The sequence below is a fragment of the Macaca thibetana genome, chromosome 3 (genome assembly GCF_024542745.1).
Source record: "Macaca thibetana thibetana isolate TM-01 chromosome 3, ASM2454274v1, whole genome shotgun sequence".
Taxonomy (NCBI): domain Eukaryota; kingdom Metazoa; phylum Chordata; class Mammalia; order Primates; family Cercopithecidae; genus Macaca; species Macaca thibetana.
The window spans coordinates 50,728,302-50,745,219 of record NC_065580.1 but is presented as its reverse complement, the minus strand read 5'-3'; the positions used below and the strand labels follow the sequence as shown (position 1 = coordinate 50,745,219).

At 38.8% G+C, this 16,918-nt stretch overlaps 1 protein-coding gene across 36 annotated transcripts in view; it reads right to left on the bottom strand.

Annotated features, from left to right (window-relative positions):
• Positions 1-16,918, bottom strand: part of NRCAM (neuronal cell adhesion molecule) — a 307,399-nt gene that overhangs the window by 235,790 nt on the left and 54,691 nt on the right. For 32 of the 36 annotated variants that reach the window (XM_050785151.1, XM_050785174.1, XM_050785161.1 and 29 more), the window contains exon 2: positions 13,115-13,273. The exons of 3 other annotated variants lie outside the window; for them this stretch is intronic. The gene's annotated coding sequence lies outside the window, so the exon portion shown is untranslated. Of the gene's footprint in view, positions 1-13,114; positions 13,278-16,918 lie in introns of those variants that run through there. One more of the 36 variants, XM_050785165.1, reaches the window with a different exon arrangement.

Sequence of the window (16,918 nt, the reverse complement as noted above, 5' to 3'; positions counted from 1 at the left end):
GCAGGATGGAGAAGTGAGTCTGTTTGTGCTTGTTTTTATTCTTTTTAACCTTACATTAATGTTATAATCATAACTCTTTACTATTTACTTTTAACAAACTCTATAAATGATATATGATTTTATTCCCATTTTGTATATGAGGAATTGAGGCACAGAAAGATTAAGCAACTTGCCCAAAGTTCCGGGCTAGCAAATAGTAGTTCTAAGACCAGAATCTAGGCTGCCTATCTCTATCATAAATGCTCCTGAGTACTGGGTTACTCTCCCTCTCTTTTGTATGTATATAATATCACATTTCATAAATAAAAAGAAGTCAGCCATGGTGGCTCATGCCTGTAGTCCCAAGTTCTCAGGAGGTAAAAACAGAAGGAATGCTTGAGCTCAGGTGTTTGAGTCCAGTTTGGGCAACACAGAGAGACCCTATCTTTAAAAGATATATAAAAGAAAATACAAAGAACTGAAAAGGAGAAAAATGCTTGGCACTAATACCGTAAGGACTAATGCCATTCAAACTATTTTGCAAGAAGATTAAACATACGTATATAGCTATATATGTGTCATTGTAATGAAAAATAACATCAAAAAGTTAATAATCACTTGATTGTGTTACTTTTACTCTCTTCACGTTTTTCTTCATTTTTCCCAATTGTCTGCAGTGAATATGTATTACTTTTAAACTCAAGGGAAGAAAATAATACTATTTTAAAATACTTTGGCCCACAGCTTTTTTTATTTAATTGCATATCCTAAATCACATGGTAAACTGCATAGGAAGTCTAATTATATCTTGCCTGGGAGATGAAAGACAATTTTTAGTATTACTGTGATCCAAAAAGGGCCTTCACTGTGTATCCAAAGGCAAATAGTGTCTTAAATTTCAACAAAAAATTTTAAGGGCTAGTAAAGAGTTGCTTTGAGCTGGTCTTACCATTGGTTTTGACCATTTTTCTTTTCTTTTCTTTTCTTTTCTTTTTTTTTTTTTTTTTTTGAGACAGAGTTTCACTCTTGTGCCCCAGGCTGGACAGCACTGCAATGGTGCGATTTTGGCTCACTTCAACCTCCGCCTCCCATGTTCAAGTGATTCTCCTGCCTCAGGCTCACAAGTAGCTGAGATTACAGGCACCCACCACCATGCCAGGCTAATTTTTTGTATTTTTAGTACAGACGGGGTTTCACCATGTTGGTGAGGCTTGTCTCAAACTCCTAACCTCAGGTTAGCCGCCTGCCTCAGCCTCCCAAAATGCTGGGATTACAGGCGTGAGTCACTGCGCCTGGCCTGCCTTGACCATTTTTTATGTGACTTTAGGGCAATCTCATCCTGTCTAAGGCAGATAGGTACCCTGGGCTCCTCTGTCTATAGCCACCCCATTAAATAAGGAGAGACACAGAGGGAATGTAATGCAACAATCAATAAACAGACTTCACAGTGCAGAGATTAGTTGCCTGACTAGCAAGTTTAGACAAACAGTCCTTAAATGGGAGTGTGAGGTTCCTGCTGACATTCAGGAAAGCATCTGAGGCTGTGAAGGGGTGCATGGTAACTGCAAATTGTGTGGTGCTAAACCCACAGAGTCACAGAAGATCTGCATCAGTTTTGCTTTCCAGAGGTGGGAGATTTTGCTTTCCAGAGGAACAGAGATTTTTTTTTGAATGTAGAAAAAAACTCTTTAGAAACAGATAAATGTAGAGTTTGGTAGCATTATCCAGTCAAGGAAACACTAACGAGGCTGGGTGCAGTGGCTTATGCCTCTGATCCCAGCACTTTGGGAGGCTGAAGCAGGAGGATCACTTGAGTTCAGGAGTTTGAGACCAGCCTGGGCAACAAAGTGAGACCCCATCTCTATTTTTTTAAACTAAATTAATTTTTTTAATTAGCCAGGCATAGTGGCACCCATCTGTAGTCCCAGCTACTTGGAAGGCTGAGGCAGGGGGACTGCTTAAGCCCAGGAGTTCAAGGCTGCAGTGAGCTATGATTGCACCATTGCACTCCAGCCTAAGCAACAGAATGAGACCCCATCTCTAAGAAAGGAAAACAGAAAGAAAAAAGAAAACCCTAAACTAACAGGGCAATCTGTAGAGAGATCCTGGCATCTAAATACTAGCACTGAGCCTCCAGATTAAGCAAGGGCAGCAACAGCAGGCTCCGTTCGGAGCATCCCAAGTTTAGTATCATTTTCTTAAAAACTTAATATACCAAAAATACCCCATATTGACTCTGTAAAGTAATTATCCCCAAATTACCCACTATCAATTTCTAGGCAAACAACCAGAAAAGCACTGTGGAACACTCACATTTCAATGACCTCTCTCACCACCTGCTCCTCTTCTTTCATTTACTAGTTTGTAAATTGGAGGAAATCACTAACTTTCCCAAAGCTTCAGTTCCCAACTGGTAAGAGGGATATAATTATACTTGCCTCACAGTGCTGTTGTGAAGATAAAATGGCACAGTGGCTATAATGCCCACCACAGTGTCCTGCAGAGGCTCTGGAAGTGTGTTCCAATGTAGTCCCATCCACAGCCACTGAGTCACACCACACACATGTGCGCGCGCACACACACACACACACACACATATACACATACCCCTGAATGTTGCCTAGGCAAACGGCCTTCTAAAGTCACTCCTGTCTGGCTCAGGACCTCCAAAATCAAGATTAAGAATCCAAACATATTAAAGTGAGAATTGGGAGTTATTTTCACTTCAGATTTCATTTAAAAATAACAAATTACAAAACAGTAGCTAGAAAAGGGAACCTGCTAATGAATATTCATTAACACTGCTAACCAGAAATAAAGACAAAAGCTGTCTTTTCTTGTAACTTTAAAGTGAAAACAAATAAGATACGGAGAAGGCAGCAGGAGAGCCAGAATGACACTTCCATTTCAGGGATGAGGGAATTTGATATAACTTATGACGAGGGCTTGGTAACCCCTGGGAATTCTAATGAACACAACCCCTGCAGACTTCAATGGAGTTCCATCTTGAACATCCAAGGGCAGTCATTTGGCTTATGGTGAATAGATCTAACTCTTGGCTTCCTAGCCAAAGAAGATTGAGAAATTTGAATAAAAATTAAGAACAAGAGCTTTTAAAATGTTTTTTTTTAATGAAGTATAGTCCCATACTTCATTAACTTCAGTATATGCTGAAGACAATTATACATCGTCCTTGAGCCAAGAACCTGGGGAAATATAAGAAATAAAAACTGGAATTTCTTCATGGTTTTATGTTGGGGATGTGTGCTTGGGTTTTTTCTTCTGACTTTCAAAGGAGTCCGAGATGGGTAACTGAACTTCCTACTCTGAAAAATGACCATCATGATAACATACCATTAAGAGTCAGGACTTTGAAGTGGTGCATTTGGTTTAAGAACAGGTTGATGAGAACATGCGGTATTTGATTTTCTGTTCCTAAGTTAGGATAAGAGTCTCCAGCTCTTATAAGCGGGAGCTAAATGATAAGAACTTATGAAAACAAAGAAGGAAACAGCAGATACTGGGGTCCATTTGATCGGGGAGGGTGGGAAGAGGAAGCAGAAAAGATAACTATTGGGTACTGGGCTTAATACCTCGGTGATGAAATGATATGTACAACAAACCCCCAAGACATGTGTTTACCTATGTAACAAACCTTCACATGTGCCCCCAAATCTAAAATAAAAGTTTAAAAAAACCTAAAAATTACAATTAAAAAAAGAGGAGATTTTCTTTGATCCAGTCAAAGAAAAACAAAAACAAAACCAAAAACAAAAAACAGGTTGCGGGTGAACTGGTAGAAAAAAAAGTAAAGAATTGTTGAAGGGCATAAGATGGGTTGGGGGAAAGAAAAGCTCCTAGTTCCATATGAATTTGAAGGTTGTATTTGAACTTTTAAAAGCCTGAAAGTAGCTAAAAAAATCCATCAGTTCTGTTAGAGTCCTCTTCAAAGGAAAGGAGAGACAGAGGAGATTTGAAGGCAGTGATAGAAGTAAAAATAAAAAACCTTTTCGTGTTTTTACCTCAGGCGCTTAAACTGCCCTTGTATTACAGCACTTTCCTCACTGTAAAGTATTAATACATATGAATCCTGAGCCTCCTGTTAAAACACATGCTCTGATTCAGCAAGCAACTTTGCTTTTCCAACAAGCTCTAGGTGATGTCCACACTGCTGGTTTATAGACCACACTTTTAGTAACATGTAAAGGTGAGTTGCAGTGCCTACTGTCGGTTCATCACACTAGAATTTGGAAGTTTGTCCCCTAAGCCCAGTTTTTGTGCTTGGCAGATACTAGCTTGCCCTAGTTATCTCATGGGTTATCGTGAAGCTGAAATTAAACAACATGCCAAGTGCTTTATGAAATGTGAAGAACAAAGAATAGTATGATCACCATCATGAAAAAGATCATAAAAGACAAATGACTTTCTGAAGGACCCCAACGTAAGAGGCAAACTAAACTCAAAATCTGTATCATCTGATCTTAAGCAAGTGCTTTGTACTCTAATGTGTTGCAATTTAAGGCATTATGAGGAACAGATCACATTTATTTCCATCTTGCATTTGCCTCCCTGTCTTAATGCATACATTACATTGAAAATGTACACACTGGGATGATTCAAACCCTTGTATTTCCTTAGAGGGGCAGAGATCACTGCTGCTGTACTGCCCTCTGATGCACTCCAGGAGTCAATCATAACACTCAATACACCTACAGTCTAATAACACCACTGTTAACCAGGTAAACGTAAGGGAGACCGGTATAAACGCCCAACCACATGAGACAATTTCAGAGATGGGACACAAAATGTGGGCTAATCAAGGAAGACTTTGTGGAAGAAAAGCATATGTTTTGAGGTGTGCTCAAATGAGAAAGGTTTAGGTAGCTTAGAAGAAAGGCAAGGCTGACGCTGAGCAAAATCACAGTGGCATCTCCAATGAGTTAGTCATCCTGCACACAGTGTCAAGGACTATATTTAATACCCAGAAATAATCCTACAGGTTAGAACACGGAGGCCAACTCAACTGATGTAGTAGACTAGTTCTATAATTAGAAAGGAGAGAGCCCTGGAATACCAGGGTAAGGACTGTAGATTTTATTCTTCATGGGATGGAGGGCCATTTGAAGAATTTTTAGCTTGGCAGAAACAGAAGGAATGAAACTGGGTATTTAAATGGAATGTATCGGAGAGAATACGGAAGGCATGAGAATAAGTAAGTACACCTTTACAACTTATATTTACAGCAGTGGATCCATTTAATCAAGTGAGATCTTAAAACACCTGTCTATCTATGGAGAGAGAGGAAGGGAGAGGGAGAGAGAATATGAATATAAATACGAATATGAATATGTAAGCAGAGCTGTTTTAGGTCAGAGTGTGATGGGGCCCCTAGGCTGAGCTGTCAGGAGTGGAACCCTGAGGTCTGCTTGGTTTCTTTTGAAAGAAGGTCACTGTAATGTGATAAGTATATAAGGATGCAGGAACTAGAAGTGCAAAGGAAAACTACACAGACATGTTTTATGAAGGAAGAATAGATCACCTAATGCTCCAATAGCTCTAGAGCCAGGCATTTTGGCTTCTAGTCCAGTGTTCTTCATCTACATCATTCTGACTCTGCTGATTACTACTTGACAAGACATGCCAAGGAGAAAATGCAAAGTCCAATACACTTATTAGTAATTTAGAAACTTCTTAGACACTTCCTTTTATCTTCCAACACTGAGGTCTTAAAAGAGCATTTAGTCTAAAAATCCAGTCCCATTTCCATTCTTTAATCTTATCTCTAAGCAATTAATTGATTGGAAAATAATTTATTCTTCAAAGTTGCAGACTTCCTGTTGTTGTTCCAAAGCCTTTCATAGTGATCTAATACTTGTGAGTATTTTAACAATGTCATCACAAGATCTGATTCACAAAAGAGATTACATTGGGCACAAATAAGTGGCCCAAGATAGAAGGCATTAATTTATTTTCATGTAGAATATACAGATGGCCTACAGTAAGACTGAAAACTGTGATAATAATAACCAGCATATTTATAAACACACATAAAGACACCTATTCAATGAAAGAAGACTTGTTGTTACACGTTCAGAAAAGCACACAAGGTGTGTTTGCACACAAAGATACTATGAGAAAGTTATAGAGAAAATGAAAGTAATTATTTTCTTTCACTTGCAGAACAAAACATATGTGTTTGAATTTCTAGGAGGCATCATTTCTGAAATCACAGAGTTCAGAGTTCTTAAATACTCTGGGAAGCATCTCAGTAACTCAGGACTGAATGTTCTCTTCTTTTTTGAAGATTTTCAGAAGTGTATATTTTACAAGCCTCTTCCAGTGTTTTACTGTCAAGAGCAGAGGAGTTCTCCTGATACAAATCTAACTATCTTCCTTCTTTAATGTATGTCCATTTCCTCTTGTTCTATCCTCTGAACATGGGCAAAAAATGTCCAATATCCTCCTCACGAAAGATTTCCACTTATTTGATGACATAAGGTAAGTTATGCCTCAATTTTCTTATCCTAAACAATTCCAGTTCCTTTAACTTTTACTCAGAGAATTCTCCTCATTCCTTTAATCACTTTGGTTTCCCTTTGGAATCCTGTCCAACTTCTCCACATATCTTATTAATGGGGACTAACAGTAAGGAATTATTTAAAATTGCAAGTGATGCATCTTTTATTAACCTCCATATTCTACTAAAGCAAATGTAATAAAAATGACATTAAAGTGCGCTCTGTATTGTCCAGTTGGTCAGAACTGGTGCACTATTTATGGGTTACTTATAGGTAATTACTGGTAATTATAATAATAGCTATGATGCGTGAATGTTTCCTACGTTCCAGGTACCGAATACTCTGCTGTTAAATCCTGGCAAGAACTCTAAAAGGTAGGTATTTTTACCCTGATTTTTTATAGTAAGGGCCTGGGCTACATTGTCAGAGATCTTGATTGTGATTCCAGGGCCAGTACCTTATAACAGTACTATGAAGACAGGTAATCCCATCCTGATACACATACATGCTACATTGCATGGCCCACGTACAGTGATTGCTGCAGTTCAGGTTTCTCTGGAACCAGACTCTGAGATGAAGATCTGCAGGCAGGAATTTTATTGGTGAGGGCTCCTGAGCACAACCCCAGGGGGAGTGTGCAAAGCAGGACAAGGGAGTCGGAGAAGTTGGGCCGTGGTGCTGTGGTGCTGTCACAATGAAAGCCTCAGCCAACCCATTGTCCTGAACTGAGTCAAGAGCCTTTGTGTCCCCAAATCGACCACTCATTGAATGCACATGGGCCTGGGGCAAATAGTATAATCTTGGGTAAGGCAGCTCTGATTAGCTGAAGGCAGAGGACAATCCCCAAAAGGAGGGACCCAAGTGAGCCATCAGCTGTCAACACTCCAAGAAGCTGGAGAAAGAGTGCTTCAGTCAGGAAAGGGCAGGGGATCTGAGTGGCACATCACAGGTCCACCACAGTGACTGTATGTTCTGATCCCCAACTCAGGATGTGGCCCTGTGAACCTGTTTATGGATTCTGAGTTACAGATTATATCATTTTAAGGCCAAATAAGTCAAAGAAATCAGACTGAGGGGAGAAAAGAACTTCAAATACTGCTTTGGTTTATGTGTAGGACAAGAGGAATATTTCTCTCTCCTCTTAGTCTCTCTCTTTGCCTCTTTCTGTCTTTCTTTGTCTCTGTCTGTCTTTCTCATTTACATTCTCTGTGATACATACATACTAATATGATGACACTAAATAAAACATGAAACCTCTGACAGCAAGGAGAGGAAAGAGAAAAGGAGAGACAATAATTTGAAATACTGGTAACAGATAGTTATTATCCAAGTGGATATTGGGATTTTTGAATAGTTCTATCGATAATGTACGTGTCCTCTAAATGAAGGACGTTTATGTTATGTTGGGTGAACAGAACCCTGTTAGTAGTTCTGCATCCTCAATCTTTTTTTTACCTCAATCTTTCCTCATAGCTCTTATATATTAAAAGATATAATTGCCTTAGGATGGTTCTTGCCTAAAACAAACAGCACAAATACTTACACTATTGATCGTGAAAAGGAAGTTGTTTTATTTTTCCATTTTAATATAATAAGAACAATAAACATGTTTTTAAAGTTTAAGATCAAAATTATTTATTATTTATTGTTATCTACTTATCCATTATGGAGATGCTTTTAAAAAGCTAGAAAGTCAACAACTGGCAAGAATGGTTTTATTAGGGCATGAATTTGAAATAGATCCCCAAGGGAAAATGAATCCAGCTTATATTATGAGAAAATGTGAAGAGTCATTAATTCATATTATGCCGTCGTGCTATTTTATTAACTAAGGCAAAAACAAATTCTCTAGTCACCATTCTCATTTTCACATGAATAGCAAGGTATTAGTTCAGTAGCTGGGGTTCAAAAGTTAATAATAAACCTGAATCAAGAATAATTTCAAAAGTACCCAGACAACAAAAGGCAGTGGAGAGTGAAAATTGAAATGTAGCAGGACATTATCTGATTAGAAATCTGTTGTCATTGTCCTCCACCAAAACAGCCCACAAATTGCTGATGTAAAGTCTACAATCTCTATTATGGGATTGAATTTGTACCCAAAGTTAGTGGCTCAGCATTTCCTTTCCTCTTTCTTTTTAAAACCCCACATTATAAAAGGGCATATGGCAACACATTTTACTGTTAAATATGATCTGAGCCTGTTGGAATACTGCCCATTCAAAGTGTCACCCCAGCAACTCACCCATGCCTTCCACTTCCCAACAGGCGTTTTCCCATACAACCCTCCTCTTGCAGAATGCTGTGCTCTAACCACAGGGTACAAGGAAGGCAGTCTCCAGTGCTATTCCAAACTCTCAATACTTCTAAGTGGCAACTCCAAAACTAACATAAATTGCATGCATTGCTTTGTTTGCACAATGACACTTACAATACTCACTTTGGAATCCAAGCAGAAATCAGTCACCTAATACCGTTGCATTCTGTCCTTCACCCACGGTAAGAGAGTGCAGAAGAAGATCACCACCAAGTCAGATAACAGTGGTGAAAGCTGACCTCCCCTTTCGCAGCCATCATACCATCTTGTGTTCATAGTCTGCAATCGTTTCCACATCTATTAATCCCTGCTCATACTGTTGTTCTGCCCAATGTAGCCAAGCGATGCACGGGGCAAACATTTAGCAAATGCCAATGTCTCCCCACAGCACTCACCCCTTATCCTCAGCATGCTACTTCCACTGCCAGTTCCACAAACTGTCAAGGGTCTCATGTTTTGGAGACATCATATTAGTGTGTGTCTATCATGCAGCAAATATGAGTAAGACAGAAAAAGATTCATAGAGAGAGAGAAAATAGAAAGGCAAAACAGGGAGAAATATTCTTTGTGTTCTGTGCATAAATAAGTAGAAACTTCTTTTGTTACTGGCAGCTTTCGGGATGAGTGAATCATGTTTTGTACACGCACCCTGATAATTTACAGCCCACTGGTTTCACAGCAAAGACTGACCATTCTGTGGACTTCAGAGAACAATCATTGTCTTCAAGACCACCTACAACTTGCATGCATGTGCCGTCTTCTAAATTATACTAACGCAGCGTTTCCATGAATTCATCCTCTATACATAAAACTCACAGTAGATTGCAATGTAATTGACCAAATCAGAAATATCTTGTGCTTTCTGGATGACTGTAGTTAACCACGATTTATTGTGTATTTCAAAATAGCTAGAAGAAAGATTTCTAATGTTCCCAACACAAAGAAATGATAAATGTTTGAGGTGGTGGATATACCCAATTAATCTGATTTAATCATTACACAGTGTAGGCATGTATCAAATATCACCTGTAAATATAACTAATTTGTATATGAAATATGTATAATCATTATGTATGAATTTAAAAATGAACACAAAAGGTAATATCCTGTGCCTAAAAGTGTTGGTTTTAAAGTCACTGATGTCTTTTTTAACTAGAATTTAAACACAGGTGGTTTGATTCTGTACTAATCTTTCACTTCACTGGTAAAACCAGTCTAGAAAAATAAAGGCTGCCAAAAACAAAATCCATGTTAAAAATTAAAAACTATAAAATTTAAAAATAATAAAGCCTTAATCAGAGCCTCAAGTGTTAAAAGAGAATCTGATTGTTGCATCTAGAGTGATTAACCAAAGCAACTGTCATTGGTGTGAACTGATTTACTTAATTCAATTCCCTATTTTAAGACATATAGATAACTTCACAGCTTAATAAAGATTTAGAATGAGAGAAAAAAAAATGATGAAGTGGAAAAGACAGAATGAGATTCAGGAGACCAAGGCTTTGGTTCCAGCTGTTAGTGTTAAGTAAGTTACTTAATTTTGCCTCAAATTATTTTTCTTGTGTATGAAAATGACAGATTTGTGGATCTTAAAGTTCCTGGAAAGATGGTAGTGAACTACAGAGAGTAAAAATGGAGCATTCTGTAGCTTTCCAATGGGTATTAAGGAAAAAAATCAGTAAGCTAATTAAGATCACAGTAATCAAATAAAATTCACTCAAAATAGTACTATTGTAAGTATTATTTGAATTTGAAATTTTTACCCCAGACATTCCCTCAAAGAAGGCCGTGAGAATGAATTTCAGCAGTCTAACTTGGGTGAACTTGCTCTCAAACAGTGCAGGCTCTGTTATAACAGGCCTCAACCATGTCCTGGGTGGATGCTGAGAAGACCCAAAGGGAGGGGCCCTAACACCATCCCACTGAAGAATGCAAGAAAGACCCTCTCAGTCTCCCATACGCAAAGCTGAAACACTGGACAGAGCAATGAAAGTGAGAATTTGACAAGGACTCATGATTGACACTGAAAAAGAATGACATTTTAGAAAGTAAAGTTCCTTTCTTAAATAATTGCTGTAGCTATTTTGAATTAAAATGGAGAATAGCACTGGCTTGTTACTGTCCTCGACTTTAGAGTTTACACTGTTTGTTAAAGACTGCTTTGAATTTCATTTTATCAAACTGGAAAGGTCACCATATTTGTCTCTAGGAAAAAAATCATAATTTATTATGCCAAGAAAATAAGAAGAAAAACTACAGATACAAAAACAGCAGATAATGTCAGAATAAAATGAAAATAGAGAATATGGTAAGTGGTAAATAAATGAATAATATTGAAGGCCTAAATACAAAATCAAATGTATAATTAAAAAAATATTTTTTTTTTTTTTTTTTTTTTTTTAAATTTATTTATTATTATTATACTTTAAGTTGTAGGGTACATGTGCATAACGTGCAGGTTTGTTACATATGTATACTTGTGCCTTGTTGCTGTGCTGCACCCATCAACTCGTCATTTACATCAGGTATAACTCCCAATGCAATCCCTCCCCCCTCCCCCCTCCCCCTTCACCCCTCCCCCCTCCCCATGATAGGCCCCGGTGTGTGATGTTCCCCTTCCTGAGTCCGAGTGATCTCATTGTTCAGTTCCCACCTATGAGTGAGAACATGCGGTGTTTGGTTTTCTGTTCTTGTGATAGTTTGCTAAGAATGATGGTTTCCAGCTGCATCCATGTCCCTACAAAGGACACAAACTCATCCTTTTTGATGGCTGCATAGTATTCCATGGTGTATATGTGCCACATTTTCTTAATCCAATCTGTCACTGATGGACATTTGGGTTGATTCCAAGTCTTTGCTATTGTGAATAGTGCCGCAATAAACATACGTGTGCATGTGTCTTTATAGCAGCATAATTTAACCATTGCCCGTAACTCCCAAGTGAACGTTTCTAGTTCTGAATCTTCCCCTTACCTCCGCACTTAGCTGTCTGATGGATATTTCTATCTAGATGTCCCTTATATACTTCAAAGTCCTTCCCTTCCCAAAAATAAATCTGCTTCTCTCCTAAATTCCCCTTCTGGTATCATCATGTTCTCAGTCACCCACGTCAGAAATCCAAGAATCCCAAGTCCTGACATTTTCCTACTTCCCATGCCCAATCAACTGCCAAATCCAGCTCTTTCAAATTCCCCTTTCTTTCTCTATTCAATGCTGCTTCTAGCCAAATTCTAGTTGTCCTAGCTCTCCCCCATATAATTACAAAAAGGGTCTTTCCTTCCTTCAATATTGCTCTAGTTCATTCTCTATACTTCCTCCAGCGTAATACACATAAAATGCCAATGACTTCCAGCTGATAACACCTCAGTGCTCCAGTGCTTCCTGCTCACCTTCCTTTCACACACATGCCATAACTTCTTAATTTCTCACATGGATTTCACACCCCTAACCCACTGGTCCTACCTGCACCATACCCTTGTCCACCCCACTCTGCTCTTTACCTAACTCCTATTCTACTTTCAAGAGCCATTTTAGGGGACACCTCCTCTACGAAGCCTGCTTTTACACACAGCCCTCTGGCCCCAGACTGCATTAGCTGCCTTTTCCATTCTTTAATGCACCCTCAATATACTTTTATCATACAGAAGTTGGTCATATCTATTTATATGCTGTCTCTTACATTTGGCAGATATTCCTTGAAGAAAAGGACTTATCACCTTTGCTTCTTTAGAGCCTAGCAATATTTACTGAACTGAACTGAAAATAAATGAAACTATGGGGAAAAAACATATTGGTGGGTATGAGAGTATTTCTGAGGATTATAAATGTTTAGGAAAAGTAGAAATTGTTTTTCTTACTTATGCAAATAATACCTCAAGATTTACAAAGTGTTTTCATATAAGTTATATTGTTTGATCCTTAAAACAGCCAAAGAAGGTAGAGTAAGGCAGATATTGAGGCTGATAGAGACCCTAAATACATAAGAAATTTCTCCAAAAAGGGAAATATTATTGATTTTTAAAAGGTGTGTGTGTTTGTGTGTGTGTGTATGTGTATATTCAGATAGATCTTCATAAGATCAGAGTTCCAACTTCAAATAAATTCCTGTTCGGTCAAAATAGCCAATTGGTTTCCTCCATATTTACTAAAAAGTTTTCCCAAAAAAGAAAAACTATCAATTGCTTATAAAAAATTTTCAATAACCTGTTTCCCTCTTTTCACTACTTTCTAAGTAGATTTTGGAAGACAGACCAGTTAATTCAGTCTTCTAAAGATAAAGAGAGAACCAATTCACTCTCACCTTCAGAAGGTCCACTGGGCTAGATACCTCCCAAATGTTTTTCTCATTTCTGAAGCTATCCCTTTTCTCAGGAGAATGCCAACAGCTAAGACCAGCTTTGGCCAAAGTCTTCAGCAAACAAGGGATAAAGAATGCTGAGGGAGAATATCACAAAGATTCCTGAAAAGGAAAAAAAAAAAAAAAAACACAGGACAATGTAAATTGTTTTCGGTTAGCTAATTCTATTAAGCTGAGATTTCATCCCACTATAGTACTAAAATTTGACAAGGGGGACTTACTACATATCAAATTCCATGATTAATTTTAACCAAGCATTATCATACTTACGTAATGACATCAATGTCTAAGAAATTTTAAGCAACTTAATGGGAACAGGTAATGAAACAAGGTAACATTATTCCAATTACATTGCAGTGTAGTACAGAAGGTCTGAATTACCCCTAAATAGCAGGAAGCAACGGTGCACCTAAATCAAAAAGAAAAAAAGGCACTTGATCTTATTCTACTCTAATGCTTCATGGGAATACAATGTGCTTCACAGTCACATCAACAACAGGCCGTGGCGGGGAAGAATCTAATACAGACTGAAAAGAACAAACAATGAAGAACTAAGTATTTGATCAAGGTTGACAATGTCAAAGAGGAACTCAGCAATGCAATTATATTTTAGAGGTGGCTTTGAAGGCGGTAAGAAAAGAAGGCATCTGGAATAAAGGGGTTGCTGAACACACCATTATAAGGAACAAAAAGCATAAGGTTAAGGTGGAACAGAATAAAACCTTAATTAAACAGAAGCCAACTAACAGGCGTGCTTGAATATTATGTTTATTAAACATCTCACTTTTATGAGAAAGGGTAAAACCACAAAAGGAATGCTTCAAAAAGCTTCTTTTAAACCAGAACTTAGGGTCAGTCTGTAGTAAGAAGAGCAGAAAACATGAGTTCTAGACCTGCCTCCACCACTAACAGTATGACCTTGGGCTTGCTAAGTGCTTCTCAACCCTGCCTGTGCATTAGCACCACTGGGTGAGCTTTTAAAAAGTATCGATGGCTGGGCCACATCCAGACGAAATAAATCCCTGACCAATTAAATCAGAATCTCAGGTGGAATGGCACCTGTGTCATTATTTTGCAAAAGAAAGTCAGGGAAGATATTCTTTGATGACCCCTCTAGCTCTAACATTCTGTCTTTTCTACACTTTCGGCACCTGACAACTCATTTATTTAAAATAGATACAATTTAAATTGATAGTATCCAAAACTTTAAAACCCTATAGCAGTTCCCATTTTCAGGAGGCAGGAACTCAGGGTCAAGAGGTACAGTGATTTACACAAGGTCCAAGCAAAGCAGCAGCATGAGAATGGGGTCAGGTCTTCTAGGGAGGAGAAAGTCAAATGGACCATGAGCTGGGGCCAGACACAACTCTGTTTCAGGCTAGGCTGGGTATGATCCAAAGACATGAGCCACACTGACGACGAGGAAATGATGAGGCTCGTGGCTCTCTGGGCAGGGATGCATAACCACAGGGTTCCTGCTTTTTAAGGAACAACAGGCCAGGTCCAGTGGCTCACGCCTGTAATCCCAGCATTCTGGGAGGCCAAGGTGGGCAGATACCTGAGGTCAGGAATTCGAGACAAGCCTGGCCAACATGGTGAAACCCCATCTCTACTAAAAAATACAAAAACACCAGTAATGCCAGCTACTCGGAGGCTAAGGCATAAGAATCACTTGAACCCAGAAGGCAGAGGATACAGTAAGCCGAGATGGCGCCACTGCACTCCAGCCTGGGCGACAGAGCAAGACTCTGTCTCAAAAAAAAAGGAACAATAGCAGGCTGGGCACAGGGGCTCACACCTGTAATCTCAGCACTTTAGAAGGCTGAGGCAGGTGGGTCACCTGAGCCCAGGAGTTCGACACTAGTCTGGGCAACATAAAGAAACTCTGTCTCTATAAAAAATACACACACAAAACAAATTATCTGGGTGTGGTGGTGCACACCTGTGGTCCCAGCTACTCTAGAGGCTAAAGTGAGAGGATGGTTTGAGCCAGTGACGAGCAGGCTGCAGTGAGCCAAGGCCATGCCACTGCACTCCAGCCTGGGCAACAGAGGAAGATCCTGTCTCAAAAACAAAAACAATAGAAAATAGTAATCTTAGTAGCTAAACTATTGAGCACCTTCTATGAGCTAGACACTGTGCCAAGAAGTGCTTTCGTCCTCACAAGAACTCTCTGACCCAGGTACTATTATCATCGCCAACATATCAGTGAGGAAACTGAAGCCGAGAGAGATGAGTCTTGTCCCAAAAATGATGGACCTCGAATTTTAGACTTTTAACAAAGCTACTCTCTCTCCCGACCATGCATTGCCTCAAAGAAATACAATTCCCTTGCAGGCTGGAGGCAAGGCTGCTCTGCCCTGATACCTACTTTGTCTTTTTTGTCTCAATGCATTCTCACACTGGAAAGTGGAAACAGAAGCCTCCTGGAGTCTCCACGGTGTGGTGCTTTCACATTTTCTCAGGCTAAACAATTAAATTTCTGTTGTTTGAGAGAGAATTAACATTTTACAGAATAACTTTTATTCTTACACAGACACTTCCAAATTAGTACGGTTTGGATGCTGAGATTTAATTACACTATCTTGGAGAAGTTCAGCTCAGGCAGCCATCAGAAGAGTCATCACTGAAAACTGCCCTAAATAACTCAGTCCATCATGACATCTGAGTTTAAATGCCTAACTGAAATCTCTGGAACATAATTCATAATTCATGTGTAAAAAAGTTTTCTAACATTCTTACATTCATCTTCAATCCTCTTAGAGAAGTATCCATGTCTCAGTTTGCTGTCCCATTTCATTCACATTAGGTAAATTATTTCTTTTATTTGTATAGCATTGTTATTTACTATAATAAAATCTAATTTACAAATATGTTGCATATGAAATATATTTTAAGAGGCTAATGCAAAAGCATTACTGTTTCTGACACCTTAGACATATCCTAATTATGCTGTGTCAGAATTATCTTCATAGCTCATTTTAATAATAATGTGAAAAGATGGTTTTCATTAGACACATCTAGGAAGAAATAGAAGAGTGGTATTAAAAATAAAAACACAATTTTGGGAGACAGAAGGAGCCTGGAAGGTCACTAAATCCAACCATCTATCTGCCTATAGCCCATTCCATTTTAAGGAAATTATATGGAGCTGAATCTCTCTTCCTGTAGCTTTTACTTATTGCTCACAATTCTGGCCCTTGGAGCCACACCCAGGTTCATATTCTAATGTTAACTTCCCCAACCACAGCCCACTGTTCAGAAAAAAATAAGCTATTGTTTTGGTAGAGGTGCTGCTTGGATCAGGAGTGAGCACCTCAGAGGCTGGTGGATGACCCAGGAGGTAGTTTTGTGCAGAGATACGCTAGAACAAAGACAATAGTAAGACACGTTGATCAAACTGCTCTCTTTGGGATTTAGTTGGATGTTGGGAGTCAGAGGAGAACCTACTAAATATGCAGAGATAGCAGAAAGACCATATGTGAGACCATGTGAAAGGGGTCAGTCCCTTGAGGTCATCTCAAACCTAACTTTCTACTTTACAGATCCAAACTGGGCAGCTGTGCAGTAAGTCCCTCCTCCTTAGGGTGTTCTGAGTGAGCTGCTGTTTTCTACGGCCGAGAGTGCCCAAATTCACGCAGACTAAGATTACAGCACTCCATTTACTGCCATTCTTACGGCTACATTTCAGACTGACAGTTAATATTCCCCTAATTTTTTTGTAAGTCTTTTTGTTAGAAATGAGTG